Source organism: Lolium rigidum, chromosome 6 (genome assembly GCF_022539505.1).
Source record: "Lolium rigidum isolate FL_2022 chromosome 6, APGP_CSIRO_Lrig_0.1, whole genome shotgun sequence".
NCBI classification, from domain to species: domain Eukaryota; kingdom Viridiplantae; phylum Streptophyta; class Magnoliopsida; order Poales; family Poaceae; genus Lolium; species Lolium rigidum.
Genome location: NC_061513.1, coordinates 336,052,262 through 336,069,280, shown reverse-complemented (window position 1 = coordinate 336,069,280; position 17,019 = coordinate 336,052,262). Strand labels below are relative to the sequence as shown.

The following is a 17,019-nucleotide window of genomic DNA, read 5'->3' as shown; positions in this document are numbered from 1 at the left end:
CCATCCCTGTGCCCCCACCGCCGCATCCACCGTCCCACCTCCACCTCGCCGGCCCGCCCCGTTTCACCGAGGCATCCGCGTCGCAGGCCCACGGCCCCGCCCTGCCTTCCCCAAATCGACCGCCGCACGCCGCCTTCCCCAAAATCTGCTCGATTGTGCATGGTCGGAGGGCACGGGACATGGATCAATCGCGCCCAAAGCTAGCTGATGTGACCTGGTTCGATTTGGGTGGGGAGACGGCACTCCCGGAGCGGGTGGCGGAGGTCGCCGGGAAGATCGGCGATGGCATATCCATGGAGCGGCGTGCCAGGATCGTCCGGCTCGCGGAGGAGGCGCTCGGGCGCGCGGCCAAGAACCTTGCTGTCACCAAGTCAGCGCTGCTGGGTGGCTCTACAGGCCAGGACGCGAGGCTGCGCATTGGGGAAGCGTGCGATGCCATGGAGCTGTGCTGCGACCGCCCGCTGCTTGTCGACCTCCTGCTGGACCCTACGACGTGTGCCCCTGTTCCTGGCGCGGACGACGACTTCACCGACGACGACGACAACGGCAGCGTGTGGCTCCGTGCCGCCGGCGCCCTGGAGAAGGCGATGGTGATGGCGGAGGACTGCGCCTCGCTGGTCTGCCGCGCACGCCATGATGCGTTTGGCGCTCCGGCAACATGATCCGTGCTCGGATCGATCGCTAATTCCTGGTCCGTCCGTCTCTTGGTTCTTGACCCAGATTTTGGGTGTTTTTTTTGCAAGCTGTTGCTTTAATTTTCGCGTCGTGAAGAGACTATGATTCAGTTGTCGATTGCTACAGCTGTTTGCCAGGTTCTACAGTATGATCGATGCCTAGCTAATGGTCTTGTTGGTTCTACAGTATGATCGATGCCGAGCTGCTCAAGAGGCAAGAGGAGAAGTCGGAGCTCAAGAAACGCAGGGACGACATGTCCCTGCTGAGAACGTCGACAGAGGTAATGTCTCCCCGGACGCGAGCGGCGCACAACTTCTTCAAAAGCCAGATCCTCAACGACATCGAAGCAAAAATGGCGGCGGCCGACGCTGCCGCCGACGCGGCGGCCCTGGCAGCGGCAGCGGCGACAGCGGCAGCGCAGCAAGAGCCGGCTGACGCGTCTTCTACTGCTACACATGTGTCGTCCTCTGCGTCGGCGACGGAGCAGACGGAGCATGCACAGCAACGGGCGACGAGGTCATCGTGATCGACGGGCCTGCGTCGACTCAGGATACGTCGCCGTCGCCCAACCCCTTCTTCTAATTAGCATGCACCACCGGTCTGTAATATGATCGCGCGCCCAGTACTTTGATCGCCGCTACTCTGATCGCGACGATTCAGCGGGAACGATCTCTTTTGAATGCAACTATTTAAATTTCTGATTGGGAGAGGCGTTTGGGGAATGCGGCTGGGGAGCGACGTCCCCCAAACGCGGCACGAACAAAACACTTCCCCCAAACGCTCGATCCGGCGCGGTTTGGGAGACGCTTTGGGGGACGCGGCTGGAGATGCTCTTACGTACCTCCTAATCAGCAAGAAAAATGATGGCAACTATTATTTAAAGATACTATCTATCCAAAAAATGAACACAGTTTCAGTCATCCTCTGATTTTATAATTTATTACAATGGTACAAAGGGACCACAGTTTGGTACATGAAAAGTTAATGCGCGATTAGTCAGCCATAAGGCAGCCACTAAGATATCAGCTAGTGCGTGACAACAACATGTGATTCCAAGAAAAAAATGTAGCTCTATATATCGAACAAAGATATGTAACCAAACCGGTTTCAGAGTAAAGGAGGAACAATTAGCTAGTTTTCCGTTCAAGAGAAGTGCTTATGGAATCGAGTTAAGGATACTGATTGATTTTGAATTTTGCAGTTGGCAAATAAGATAGCAACATAATAAGAGTAATGATTGAGAATAGGGAGACACTTATAACTCAGTGCAACTTCTAAGTTAGACAAGTGACCTAAATAATACCCCGGGTTTGCTCAAATAAACATAAGCCACTAATGATGTACACATATTGGTTGACGAGGAAGTATTGAATCAGATTAGTGAACAGCCATAATTCTTTTTTGAACATTCCGATTGAGTTGTATCAAGTATTCAAGAGTACTTTACATTCGAAACCATGGCTGGTTTTTTTTGATAAATTTCCGTTGATTCGGTCCATATTTTGTTTAAGAACCTCTTGTCCGCTTTCTTCTTTTAATTATCTACTGGACTAAAAGCAAACTTTGTAATAGTGTACATTATGAATGTGAGTAGTACTGCATGGTGTTCCTAATGAAAATTAAATACATTGTAGATCCAAATAATAAAATACTAATTACAATTTGTGCGGAAGAAATGAGTTATGCAGGGTTTCAGGAATGGAAGTTCGGAAGATGAGCATATCATGTCGTTCTGCCCATTGGTCCTGTATGTCCTCCTTGTATTAGGCTTGCTAGTAAAAGTTGTACATTAAGAGAAATTTAGTAGAAGAAAGTTTCAATAACCAAAAGAAATTTCAGTAACTGTTCCTATGAGTTATAAGTTCCAACTGAATTTTGGACACCAATACGAAAAAAGAAAGTACGATTCTAGTAGCTACTATGAAAGAAAACAAAAAAAGATGAGGTAATACAGCTGACTTTATTGGTTTACGGCCATCAGAAGTAGTCCGCACTCCTCCAGCTGCCTGACGTATGAAAAGGACAGAAAATAATTTAATTTCCTCTTACATAAACGAACTTACCATTACTCCACGGTTGAGAGAGCTTGTGCCAACGTCTAAATTTAATCCTTCATGATGCCACTATGCCAGCATTGTACTCCTAATGTTCTGTGCATACGTACTTGTGAGAATAGAATGTAGCCTAGATTGGATTGTGTGCTTGATATAAGTATGTACGTACATATACAGCTGATCGTGCTAGCTCTCTCCATCATCGCACATGATCGATCGACCGGCCGGCCAGTTTAGAATTTTTGGCTATGGCGGAGGAATGATGATGGGAATAAACCAATACGATCAGAAGTTGTATATGTACATAGCTCTGAATTTTGTCTATAAAGTAAGTTTTTGATCTTACCTAGCACTTTGCTATCTGTACGAGACAATTCTTCCATTGATCTCACGGGGATGTGTCTCCGCTGCTCGTCTGTTCAATCCATCGATCGAACCGGCAGGGATGTGCTTGTCCCTTGCTGGTCTATTCCTTCCATAAGCAAGCTAGATAAGTACATTGATATGTAATCCGCTGATGTACATGCATTGACTTGTTGGAAGTTGGCCGGGAGCCGACCGCCGACGCATCGGAAATTCGGAGGGATCCATGTCGCCGGTGACCTGCAAGCTAGATTGATTCATGTACTTGGTGGAGGTTGGTCGGCCAGCCGACGATGCATACAAAAATATGGTGGCGGCGGCGTGCTGTGAGGAAACCCTAGGGCAGGTCGTATACATGTTTTTCTTTTCGATGGCTTGATGCGACATCAAAGGGGTAAAACTTAGGGGGGGGGGCATTGGTGGGTAATTTTTTCTACTTTTAAGATTTTATAAGATTAGACTAAAAAATATAATAGACGGTTGGATGTTTCTATTTTTTGTGGGATTTTCTAGCTATTTCTCTAATTTCTGGTGAGCCCGTAATTTTTTTCGATGGCTTGATGCGACATCAAAGGGGTAAAACTTAGGGGGGGGCATTGGTGGGTAATTTTTTCTACTTTTAAGATTTTATAAGATTCATTGGTTAAGATAGATTAAAAAATAAAATAGACGGTTGGATGTTTCTGATTTTTGTGGGATTTTCTAGCTATTTCTCTAATTTCTGGTGAGTCCGTAATTTACTTTTAATATATAATAATAATAATAATAGATGTTTTGTCGCTATGAATGATTATGGTCATTATTGCTCTCTTAGTTGGTCGCTCCCAGTCTTGTGATAAGGGGTGATCCGATCTTCTCAGTAAGCAACGGTGGTGATGATGATCACAGGATGATGGCAGCGAAGATAACTTGATGAAGTGGATGATAACTTGTATGACGCAACAAGATCTCTCGATTGGTCCCTGTCGCCAATGCAACAGCTCTCAACCCTGCAAGATATTCGCAACTCCACACACTTGCGCACGTAGCCGCCGACCACGAAGCGGTAAGTTGCAACCTTCTAATTATTCCCAATGGTACAACAGATCACACAAGACTTTTAGATCTACACCAAATCAAGCAATATGGTGTAGGGATTCAATAGTTTTGCATAGCAAACAACTAAGAACTAGGGTTTATCTTAAACGTGGTCTAAAGCTACTTTGGGACGTCATGGGCACTTATATAGGGATTCAGGACGACCTCAGGTCAAAAAGATACAAAAATAACCGACCCAGAATAGATCTGGTCGAGACAGACTTGGACTCGGCCGGTCTGGGGGCCGCGACCGGGCCTGGGACCGGCCAGTCCGGTTTGGACCGGGCCAGGGACCGGATGGCGACCGGGCGGGCGTCCAGACTTACTGGATACGCCCCGGCTAGCACAAGCGTGGGACCCGGTTTGGACCGGGCTGATCCGGCGTGGGAGCCGGTCTGACCGGGCCTCGGGCCGGGCGGCCCGGCGGCACGGCCGGTTGACCGGGATGGGCGCCGGCCTGAACAACTCCTCTTCTCGCGCATGCCTCCCGCTCCCCCCTCGCGCGTCCATGGGATGTCTTCATGTCCAGCTCCATGACCAGCTTCACGTCCATCTTCTTGTCCAGTTGCTCCTCTCATCGTGCGATGCTTGCTCCTTCTTCATACCTGATCATATATAAGTAATACGATTTAGGCAGTATAAAGTTCTCATCGATCAAAGTATCACTTAGGAACAAGTTCACCTGTTGTTTAAGTAGCTTCGCACGGGCTCGTGTCATTGGTCCAATCCTAACTTCATTGGACTTGAGCTTCACAGCAGGATCATCTTCAACTTGTAATGACGGAGGTAGTAGTGAGGTAGGGATGTCCTCATCATCTCCCCCCCCTTCAAAAGGCGTCGACCTCGACGCTCCAAGATCTTCTCCGTCATATGGTGTCAAATCAGCAACATTGAAAGAATTACTGACACCAAACTCATCAACTGGAAGATCTAACGAGTATGCATTATCATTGATCTTGGCAAGCACTTTGTAAGGACCAGCACCACGAGGAAGTAACTTGGACTTTCGCAGCTTCGGGAACCTATCCTTGCAAAAATGTACCCAGACCATATCACCAGGCTTTAACAATATCTCCTTACGCTTCTTATTCATCCTTGTAGCATTTCTCTTGCCTTTCTTTTCTATCAACTCTTTAGTCTTCGCATGAATCTTTCGCACAAAATCTTCCCTCTTGGATGCCTCCATATTGACTCTTTCATGTATGGGTAGAGGCAACAAATCAAGCGGCGTAATGGGTTTGAAACCATACACCACCTCAAAGGGACATAGTTATGTGGTAGAATGTACCGCCCTGTTGTAAGCAAACTTCACATGTGGCAAACAATCTTCCCACTCCTTCGGGTTCTTCTTGATCATGGATCTCAACAATTGTGACAATGTCCAATTCACCACTTCAGTTTGACCATCAGTTTGGGGATGACAAGTAGTGCTGAAAAGCAGCTTCGTCCCCAGCTTTCTCCACAGCGTCTTCCAGAAGTAGCTCATAAACTTCACGTCATGATCAGAAACAATAGTCTTCGGGACTCCATGTAGACGTACAATCTCCCTGAAAAACAGGTTAGCAATATGCGACGCATCGTCGCTTTTGTGGCAGGCAATAAAGTGTGACATCTTATAGAATCTATTCACTACCACAAATATAGAATCATAGCCCCAACACAAAATCCATACTAATATCCTCCCAAGGTGTAGTAGGTGCCGGTAAAGGAGTATACAAACCGTGAGGCTTCAACTTGGACTTGGACTTGTTGCAAGTAATGCACCTCTTGACATGCCTGTCCACATCCCACCTCATCTTTGGCCAATAAAAGTGATCAGCTAGCATGAGTAGCGTCTTCTCACGCCCAAAGTGACCCATCGAACCTCCATCATGTGATTCCTGCAATAAGAGCAAACGCACAGACGATTCTGGAACACATAGTTTGTTAGCTCTAAACAAGAACCCATCATGTATGTGATATTTTTCCCATGCTTTACCAAGAGCACACAAGCGCTATGGTTCAGCAAAATCATGATCAGTAGCATACAAATCACATAGTATATCTAAACCAGGAATTTTAACATCAAGTTGAGTTAATAGCATATTCTTCCTAGAAAGAGCATCAGCAACAATATTATCTTTTCCCTTCTTATGCTTAATAATGTATGGAAAAGACTCAATGAACTCAACCCACTTAGCAAGACGCTTATGCAAAGTAGATTGGGCTTTCAGATATTTCAAAGCTTCATGATCCGAATGTATGATAAATTCTTTCGGCCACAAGTAATGTTGCCAAACCTTAAGAAATCTAAATAAAGCATACAATTCTTTATCATATATAGGATAGTTCAACTTAGCACCAGAAAGTTTCTCAGAAAAATATGCAATTGGACGACCCTCTTGCATCAACACACCACCAATTCCAATACCACTAGCATCACATTCAATCTCAAATTGCTTATTGAAATCAGGAAGTGCAAGCAACGGTGCAGAAGTTAACAATTGTTTAAGTTCATCAAATGCATGATCTTGGGCTGCGCCCCACTCAAAAACAACACCCTTTTAGTCAAGTCATTCAAAGGTGCAGCAATAGTACTAAAGTTGGACACAAATCTTCTATAAAACCCAGCTAAACCATGAAAACTTCTTACTTGACTCACATTCATGGGAGTAGGCCAATTTTGAATTGCTTCAATTTTAGACGCATCTACTTCTACTCCATGCTTAGAGACAACATAACCCAGAAATATGACCTTATCTTTGCAAAATGTGCACTTCTCAAGATTACCAAAGAGTTTATTATCACGCAACATTTGCAAAACATGTCGAATATGTATAGTATGATCAGATTCATTGCGGCTGTAGATTAATATGTCATCAAAGTACACAACCACAAACTTACCAATAAAATCTCGCAAAACATGGTTCATCAGTCTCATGAAAGTGCTAGGTGCATTAGTCAAACCAAAAGGCATTACTAACCACTCATATAAACCAAATTTTGTTTTAAAGGTTGTTTTCCATTCATCCCCTTCTTTCATCCTAATTTGATGATAACCACTACGCAAATCAATTTTAGAGAAAACAGCAACACCACTCAATTCATCTAGCATATCCTCTAAACGGGGAATAGGATGACGATATCGAATAGTAACGTTGTTTATCGCTCTACAATCTACGTACATACGCCATGTACCATCTTTCTTAGGAACTAAAATAACAGGAACAACACAAGGACTAAGGCTTATGCGGATATAACCTTTGTCGAGTAGCGCTTGTACTTGCTTCTGTATTTCCTTCGTCTCTTCGGGGTTTGTTCGATATGGGGCCCTATTGGGTGATGTCTACGCACGCTTCTATTCCTGTAGACAGTGTTGGGCCTCCAAGAGCAGAGGTTTGTAGAACAGCAGCAAGTTTCCCTTAAGTGAATCACCCAAGGTTTATCGAACTCAGGGAGGTAGAGGTCAAAGATATCTCTCTCAAGCAACCCTCGCAATTAAGATACAAGAAGTCTCTTGTGTCCCCAACACACCTAATACACTTGTCAGATGTATAGGTGCACTAGTTCGGCGAAGAGATAGTGAAATACAAGTAATATGGATGATTATAAGTAGTAATTGCAATCTGAAATAGAAATGGCAGCAAGCGAACATGTAGCAGAACTTGTTGGAAACCGTGTTTCAATGCTTAGAAACAAGGCCTAGGGATCATACTTTCACTAGTGGACACTCTCAACAATGATCACATAATTGAATAAATAAATGCTACTCTCAAACACTCTCTTGTTGGATAACAAACACCATTCATTGTGTAGGGCTGCAAAAGCACACCTCAAGCCGGAGTAAACAAGCTCCACAACGTCATAAAGGAATCACACACGAAGCGCGCACTGTCACCATCACACCGTGGAGAGTGACTCCGGAGTTCATATTAAAGTAACCTCTAGAGTGCATAATTGACAAGAGTAACATTTACATATTCAACTAGATTACAAAGCTCATGATCACATAAAGATCACACCATGGGAGAGAGAGATGAACCACATAGCTACCGGTAGAGCCCTCAGCCTCGGGGGAGAACTACTCCCTCCTCATCATGGGAGACAGCAACGGCGATGAAGATGGCGGTGGTGTCGATGGAGATGCCTCCGGGGGCGATTCCCCGTCCCGTCCGCGTGCCGGAACAGAGATTCTGTCCCCCGAAACTTGTCTTCGCGATGGCGGCGGCTACGGAACTCTTCGTGGAATATGACTTTTCTTTTTAGGGTTTTCGCATCTGGGAGAATATATAGGCGGAAGGGCGGCCTCGGAGGGGCCCCAGGGTGCCCTCCCCACCTGGTGGCGCGGCAGAGGGGTGGGCCACGCCCCCCTATGGTGTGGGGGCCCCTTGGCCCCCCTCTGGCCCTTCTCTGGCTCTCTGGGTCCGCCTCGGCAAAATATTGACTTCTGTCTTCGTGGGGTCCAATTCCGAGAATATTTCCTATGTAGAATTTCTGAAACCAAAAACAGCAGAAAACAGAAATTGGCGCTTCGGCATCTTGTTAATAGGTTAGTCCCGGAAAATGCATAAAAATGATATAAAGTGTGAGCAAAACATGTAGGTATTGTCATAAAACTAGCATGGAACATAAGAAATTATATATACGTTTGATACGTATCAAGCATCCCCAAGCTTAGCTCCTACTCGCCCTCGAGTAGGTAAACGATAAAAAGAATAATTTCTGAAGTGACATGCTACCAACATAATCTTGATCAATACCATTGTAAAGCATATGAGATGAATGAAGTGACTCAAAGCAATGGTCAATAGTTTGCTAACAAATAGATAATGACTACACAACTAAACCATATAGCAAAAACTTTTCATGAATAGTACTTTCAAGACAAGCATCAAAAAGTCTTGCATAAGAGTTAACTCATAAAGCAATAGATTCTTAATAAAAGGTTTTGAAGCAACACAAAGGAAGATTTAAGTTTCAGCAATTGCTTTCAACTTTCAACATGTATATCTCATGGATAATTGTCAACACAAAGTAATATGATGAGTGCAATAAGTAAGCATGTAAGAATCAATGCACACAGCTGACACAAGTGTTTGCTTCTAAGATAGAAAGAAGTAGGTAAACTGACTCAACATAAAGTAAAAGAAAGGCCCTTCGCGAGGGGAAGCAGGGCTTAAATCATGTGCTAGAGCTTTTCAAGTTTTGAAATCATATAGAGAGCATAAAAGTAAAGTTTTGAGAGGTGTTTGTTGTTGTCAACGAATGGTAGTGGGCACTCTAACCCCCTTGTCAAATAGACTTTCAAAGAGTGGCTCCCATGAAGGACGTTATCTCTAAAAGCAAGGTAGATCATCCCGCTTCTCTTTTGTTTACACATGTACTTTAGTTTTATTTATGGATGACACTCCTCCCAACCTTTTTCTTTCACAAGCCATGGCTAACCGAATCCTCGGGTGCCTTCCAACATTTCACATACCATGGAGGAGTGTCTATTTGCAAAATTAAGTTGCTTACCGATAAATCGGGGAAAAACATGTGAAGAGAATTATTAATGAAGGTTAATTAATTGGGGCTGGGAACCCCGTTGCCAGCTCTTTTTGCAAAATTATTGGATAAGCGGATGTGCCACTAGTCCATTGGTGAAAGTCTGCCCAACAAGATTGAAAGATAAAACACCACATACTTCCTCATGAGCTATAAAACATTGACACAAATAAGAGATAATAACTTTTGAATTGTTTAAAGGTAGCACATGAAGTATTTACTTGGAATGGCAGAAAAATACCACATAGTAGGTAGTTATGGTGGACACAAATGGCATAGGTTTTGGCTCAAGGTTTTGGATGCACGAGAAGCATTCCCTCTCAGTACAAGGCTTTGGCTAGCAAGGTTGTTTGAAGCAAACACAAGTATGAACTGGCACAGCAAAACTTACATAAGGACATATTGCAAGCATTATAATACTCTACACTGTCTTCCTTGTTGCTCAAACACTTTTACCAGAAAATATCTAGACCTTAGAGAGACCAATCATGCAAACCAAATTTCAACAAGCTCTACGGTAGTTCTCCACTAATAGGTTTAAACTACATGATGCAAGAGCTTAAACATGATCTACTTGAGAGCTCAAAACAATTGCCAAGTATCAAATTATTCAAGACAATATACCAATTACCACATGAAGCATTTTCTGTTTCCAACCAAATAGCAAGAAACTCTCAAAACAAATATAAGTGAAGTAAGAGAGTACTTTCTATAAAATAACTAATAGCTCTGAACAAGAGATACATGAAAACCAAGAGCTAGAAGCTACACAGTGCGAAAGCCGAATACTCAACAAATATAAGTGAAGAATATGAGTATTCAAATGAAAAAGCGGAGCGTGTCTCTCTCCCAAACAAGATAGGATCCAATTTATTCAGAGAACTAAGATAACAAAACAAAAATAAAAGCACACAGACGCTCCAAGTAAAGCACATAAGATGTGACGAAATTAAAATATAATTTCACTAGAGGTGACCTGATAAGTTATTGATGAAGAAGGGGATGCCTTGGGCATCCCCAAGCTTAGACGCTTTAGTCTTCTTGAAATATGCAGGGATGAACCACGGGGGCATCCCCAAGCTTAGACTTTTCACTCTTGTTGATCATATTATATCATCCTCCTCTCTTAATCCTTGAAAACTTCCTTCACACCAAACTCAAAGCAATCTCATTAGAGGGTTAGTGCATAATCAAAAATTCACATGTTCAGCAATGACACAATCATTCCCAACACTTCTGGACATTACCCAAGGTTACTGAAATTTAATGGAGCAAAGAAACCCACTCAAACACAGTAAAAGAGGCAATGCGAAATAAAAGGGAGAATCTGTCAAAACAGAACAGTCCGCAAATACGAATTTTTTCGAGGCAACTAACAAGCTGAGATGAAAAAGCTCCAGTTGAATGAAAGTTGCGTACATATCTGAGGATTACTCATGATTTTTTTCAAGATTTTACGATTTTTCTACAGAGATAACAGCTCAAATTCGTGACGGCTGAAAATCTGTTCCTGCGCAGAAATCCAAATCTAGTATCAACTTTCTATCAAAGACTTTACTTGGCACAACAATGCAATAAAATAAAGATACAAAGGTATTGCTACAGTAGTAACAAGCACCTTGACTCAAAACAAAAAGAAAAGCAAAAATAACAGAAAATAAAAACGATGGGTTGTCTCCCATAAGCGCTTTTCTTTAACGCATTTTAGCTAGGCATAGTGATTTTTATGATGCTCACATAAAGATGAGAGTTGAAGCAGAAGAGAGCATCAAAAAGCAAGTATGAAACACTTTTAAGTCTAACCCACTTCCTATAAAAAGGAATCTTGTAAATAAACAAGTCATGTAAGCGTAATGCAATAAGCATAGGAAGACAAGACAAGCGCAACTTCAAGATTCTCAACATAAAGAGGGGAAACTTAATATTATTAAGATGCATATAACCATGTTTCCCTCTCTCATAATAACTTTCAGTAGCATCATTGATGAAATCCACAATATAACCATCACTTAAAACATTCTTATCATGGTTCATATGCATAAAAGTATCATTAATTTTGGCATAAGAAAAACTCTTCTCATTAATAGTAATTGGATCAGGATTATTATCAAGAATTTGAACATGGTAAACAAGTTGCATACTAAGGGGATGGTTTTTGACAATCCCATCATAACTATGACAAGTTTCATAAGGATAATTATAACTTGTGTCATAGCCATCTCTATAACGATTATCTAAGCCCGAAGATATAATATCATCATTTTCACTCAAAGTAAAGGTCTCAAATATAGGATCTTCAAGCACAACATCCCCAAGCTTAGAGCTTTCAATATCATCGTTTGAGGGAACATGGATAGTGCTAACATCATTACTTTCATAATCGGTACCAAAGAGATTTTCAGTATCAAAAGTAGTGTGCTATTCCAAATCATGATCACTAATATAGGTAAAGGGCATAGGAAGATCATTGTACTCAGATTCATTATCATAATAATCATTAGGAGCAACATACTTACGGTTACTGATACGTCCCCGACGTATCCATAATTTCTGTCGTTCCATGCTTGTTTTATGACAATACTTACATGTTTTGCTTGCACTTTATGATGATTTCATGCATTTTCCGGAACTAACCTATTAACGAGATGCCACGGTGCCGGTTCTCGTTTTCTGCTGTTTTTGGTTCCGGAAAGGCTGTTCGGGCAATATTCTCGGAATTGGACGAAATCAACGCCAAACCTCCTATTTTTCCCGGAAGGCTCCAGAACACCGAAGAAGAGTCGGAGAGGGGCCAGAGGGCCACCACACCCTAAGGCGGCGCGGCCAAGCCTGGGCCCGCGCCAGCCTAGGGTGAGGCGCCCCCAGGTGCCCCCTTGTGCTGCCTCTTCGCCTATAAAACCCTTTTTGACCTAAAAACACCGGACCAATTGACGAAACTCCAGAAAGACTCCAGGGGCGCCGCCGCCATCGCGAAACTCCAATTCGGGGGACAGAAGTCTCTGTCCTGGCACCCTGCCGGGATGGGGAAGTGCCCCCGGAAGCCATCTCCATCAACGCCACCGCCTCCACCATGCTCCGTGATTAGTTCCCCCATGGACTACGGGTTCTAGCAGTAGCTATGTCGGTATACTCTCCCCCATGTACTTCAATACAATGGTCTCATGAGCTGCCTTACATGATTGAGATTCATCTGATGTAATCGGTGTTGTGCTTGTTGGGATCCGATGGATGATACATTATGATTAGTCTATCTATAAAGTTTGTGAAGTTATTGTTGCTTTGCAATCTTGTTATTCTTAATGCTTGTCACTAGGGCCCGAGTGGCATGATCTTAGATTTAAGCTCTATAATTATTGCTTAGATTGTATCTACAAGTTGTATGCACATGTCGCTGTCCGGAACCAAAGGCCCCGAAGTGACAAGAATCGGGACAACCGGAGGGGATGGCGGTGATGTGAGGGACACATGTTTTCACGGAGTGTTAATGCTTTGCTCCGGTACTCTATTAAAAGGAGTACCTTAATATCCAGTAGTTTCCCTTGAGGCCCGGCTGCCACCGGCTGGTAGGACAAAAGATGTTGTGCAAGTTTCTCATTGTGAGCACGTACAACTATATTGGAAAACATGCCTACATAATTAATAATCTTGATATTCTAGCTTAATGCTTTGATTCCTATCAATTGCCCAACTGTAATTTGTTCACCCAACACTTGTCACTTATTGGAGAGTTACCACTAGTGTAGATCGCTGGGAACCCCGGTCCATCTCTCATCATTATATACTTGTTCTACATGTCATTGGAAGTAGTATCAACTATCTTCTCGGTGCCATTGCTCTCATATTGCTATTCTACTCGCTGTGTTACTTGTTACTATTGCTCTCATATTATTGCTACTTTCACATCACCCCTGTTGCTAGTGCTTTTCCGGGTGCAATTGAATTGACAACTCGAGTTGTTAAGGCTTATAAGTATTCTTTACCTCCCCTTGTGTCGAATCAATTAATTTGGGTTTTACTTCCCTCGAAGACTATCGCGATCCCCTATACTTGTGGGTCATCAAGATCTGTTTTACGGCGCCGTTGCTTGGGGAGGCATAGCTCTACTCATAAGTTCACACTGGGGAGTACACTCTACCTCTCTCTCTGTTTTATTTTATTTTGTTTTGCTTAGTTTACTTTTGTCTAGTTTATTTGTGCTTAGTTTATTTCTGTCTAGTATTAGTTTGCGTAGTTTACTTTTGCTTAGTTTATTTTTGTCTTGTTTTACTTTTCCTATATACCCAAAAATCCATAAAAATTTGAAAAACCGAAAAATTAAAAACTGCTGTTATGGGAGAACCAACAACCTACTTGGAGCTCATAGAATGTTATAATAATTGTAGAAAATCAAGAGCTGGTGAAGTAATGAGTGCTATGATAGAAAAAGTGAATACAATTGCTAAAATCTTGCTTAAACGCCAGGATATAAACTGTTGCTCTCAACAGGATACTAAACATCTTAAATTTCAATGTGGCTCTAGTGAGGAATTTTTAATTAAGAACTATAATCGGAATTGCTATATTCATTATGGGTTCGAAGAGGTAGAACAATTTATCTTATTTATGGGAGCCTCCGAGATAGAATCCTTCATGGTTGAGAATTATGAAACTTGTGCTATTTGTAAGGACCTTAAAGATTATGTCTCTACTATCCTTAATTCTTGCATAGAATGCTACAATAGGAATCCTTATATCCTTGATTATAAAGAGAGACACATTAATGCACAAGAATGCACTCACAATTTGCAGAGAACCGGTGGAAGAAGAAATTGATGAACTCGAAAGCTCATTGGATGAAAAAGAAGAGGAGAGCGACGAACAAAAGGAGGAAGAATGGATTAGCTACCCATGCCAACCTTCTAATGAGAGTAACTCTTCATCTCTTACACTATGTGATTGTCCTCCATGCTTACCGGAAGAGGTTGAATGTTATGTTCCTGTGGATTTTCTTGAAATATTGCCTATAAGTAATACTTGTGAGAATAATTATGCTACTGTTATTTATGATAATCCATGCTACTTTGATAAATCTTATGATAATGCTTTGTTTGTGCCTGATGTCGAAATGCATGGTACTAAAGAATTTTGCTTAGCAAATGTTTACGATAAAGCTCTAGATGATGGTCCTATGTTACTTGACAATATTAATTGTACTACTAATAAAAATGGGATTGGAGAGTTCTTGACTTATTCTATGAGTCCCATATCTCTTGAGATTGATCAACTACCTTGTTATATTATTAATAAAAGTAAGCTTGAAAGTTTTAATTCCACTATTCTTGAGATTGATAAAAATTATGAGTTTGTGGATCATGAAAAGTATGCTGCATGTGATAGTTATATTGTTGAGTTTGTTCATGAAGCTACTGAAAATTATTATGAGAGAGGAAAATATGGTTGTAGAAATTTGCATGGTACTAATACACCTCTCTATATGCTTAAAATTTTGAAGTTACACTTGTTCTATCTTCCTATGCTTGTTACTTTGCTTTTCATGAACTTGTTTATTTACAAGATTCCTTTGCATAGGAAGCATGTTAGGCTTAAATGTGTTTTGGATTTGCCTCTTGATGCTCTCTTTTGCTTCAAATACTATTTCTTGCGAGTGCATCATTAAAACTGCTGAGCCCATCTTAATGGCTATAAAGAAAGCAACTTCTTGGGAGATAACCCATGTGTTATTTTGCTACAGTACTTTATTTTATATTTGTGTCTTGGAAGTTGTTTACTACTGTAGCAACCTCTCCTTATCTTAGTTTTGTGTTTTGTTGTGCCAAGTGAAGCCTCTAATCGAAGGTTGATACTAGATTTGGATTTCTGCGCAGAAACAGATTTCTATCTGTCACGAATCTGGGCTGTTTTCTTTGTAGAAAAATCAGAAAAATATGCCAATTTACGTGCGTGTTCCTCAGATATGTACGCAACTTTCATTAGTTTTTAGTTTTCTGATTTGAGCAACGGAAGTATTTTATTAAAATTTGTCTTTACTGGCTGTTCTGTTTTGGCAGATTCTGTCTCTGTTTTTTGCATTGTCTCTTGTGGACTTTAAGCGAGCTTTTCTAGACATAGAGAGCTGTAGCTAATGTTTTATTGAGTTCTTGCAATGTGCCACTACAGGACCAAGGTGGATTCAAATTTTTTTGAGTACTAACCCCTCTAATGAAGTTTATGAGAAGTTTGTTGTGAAGGAAGTTTTCAAGGGTCAAGAGAGGAGGATGATATATGATCAAGAAGAGTGAAAAGTCTAAGCTTGGGGATGCCCCCGTGGTTCATCCCTGCATATTTCAAGAAGACTCAAGCGTCTAAGCTTGGAGATGCCCAAGGCATCCCCTTCTTCATCAACTTATCAGGTTTCCTCCCCTGAAACTATATTTTTATTCAGTCACATCATATGTGCTTTACTTGGAGCGTCTGTGTGCTTTTATTTTTGTTTTTGTTTGAATAAATTCGGATCCTAGCAATCCTTGTTTCGGAGAGAGACACGCCCCGCTTTTTCATATGAACACATGTGTTCTTCGTTTTACTTTTAATGTTCAATGATAAAAGTTGGAAGCTACAATACTTATGGTTATTTGGTTGGAAATAGAAAATGCCTCATAATGTCTTGGATAATTTGACACTTGGCAATTGTTTTGAGCTCTCAAATAGATTAAGTTTTTTTCATGTGGTTTAAACCTATTAGTGGAGAACTACCGTAAAGCTTGTTAAAATTGGTTTGCATAATTGATCTCTCTTAAGGTCTAGATATTTTACGGTAAAGTGTTTGAGCAACAAGGAAGACAGTGTAGAGTATTATAATGCTTGCGATATGTTCTTATGTAAGTTTTGCTGTACCGGTTCATACTTGTGTTTGCTTCAAACAACCTTGCTAGCCTAAGCCTTGTATCGAGAGGGAATACTTCTCATGCATCCAAAATACTTGAGCCAACCACTATGCCAATTGTGTCCACCATACCTACCTACTATGTGGTATTTCCTGCCATTCCAAAGTAAATTGCTTGAGTGCTACCTTTAAACAATTCAAAATGCTTCTCAATTTGTGTTAATGTTTTATAGCTCATGAGGAAGTATGTGGTGTTTATCTTTCAATCTTGTTGGGCAACTTTCACCAATGGACTAGTGGCTTCATCCGCTTATCCAATAATTTTGCAAAAAGAGCTGGCAATGGGATTCCCAGTCCCAAATTAATTAACCTAAATAGACACTCCTCCATGGTATGTGATTGTTGGACGGCATCCGAAGATTCGGTTAGCCATGGCTTGAGAAAGCAAAGGTTGGGAGGAGT

General features: G+C 41.8%; 1 pseudogene; it reads right to left on the bottom strand.

Moving 5' to 3' along the window:
- Positions 1 to 6,004: 6,004 nt before the first annotated feature.
- LOC124664857 overlaps positions 6,005 to 17,019 on the bottom strand; it is an 11,956-nt pseudogene continuing 941 nt past the window's right edge.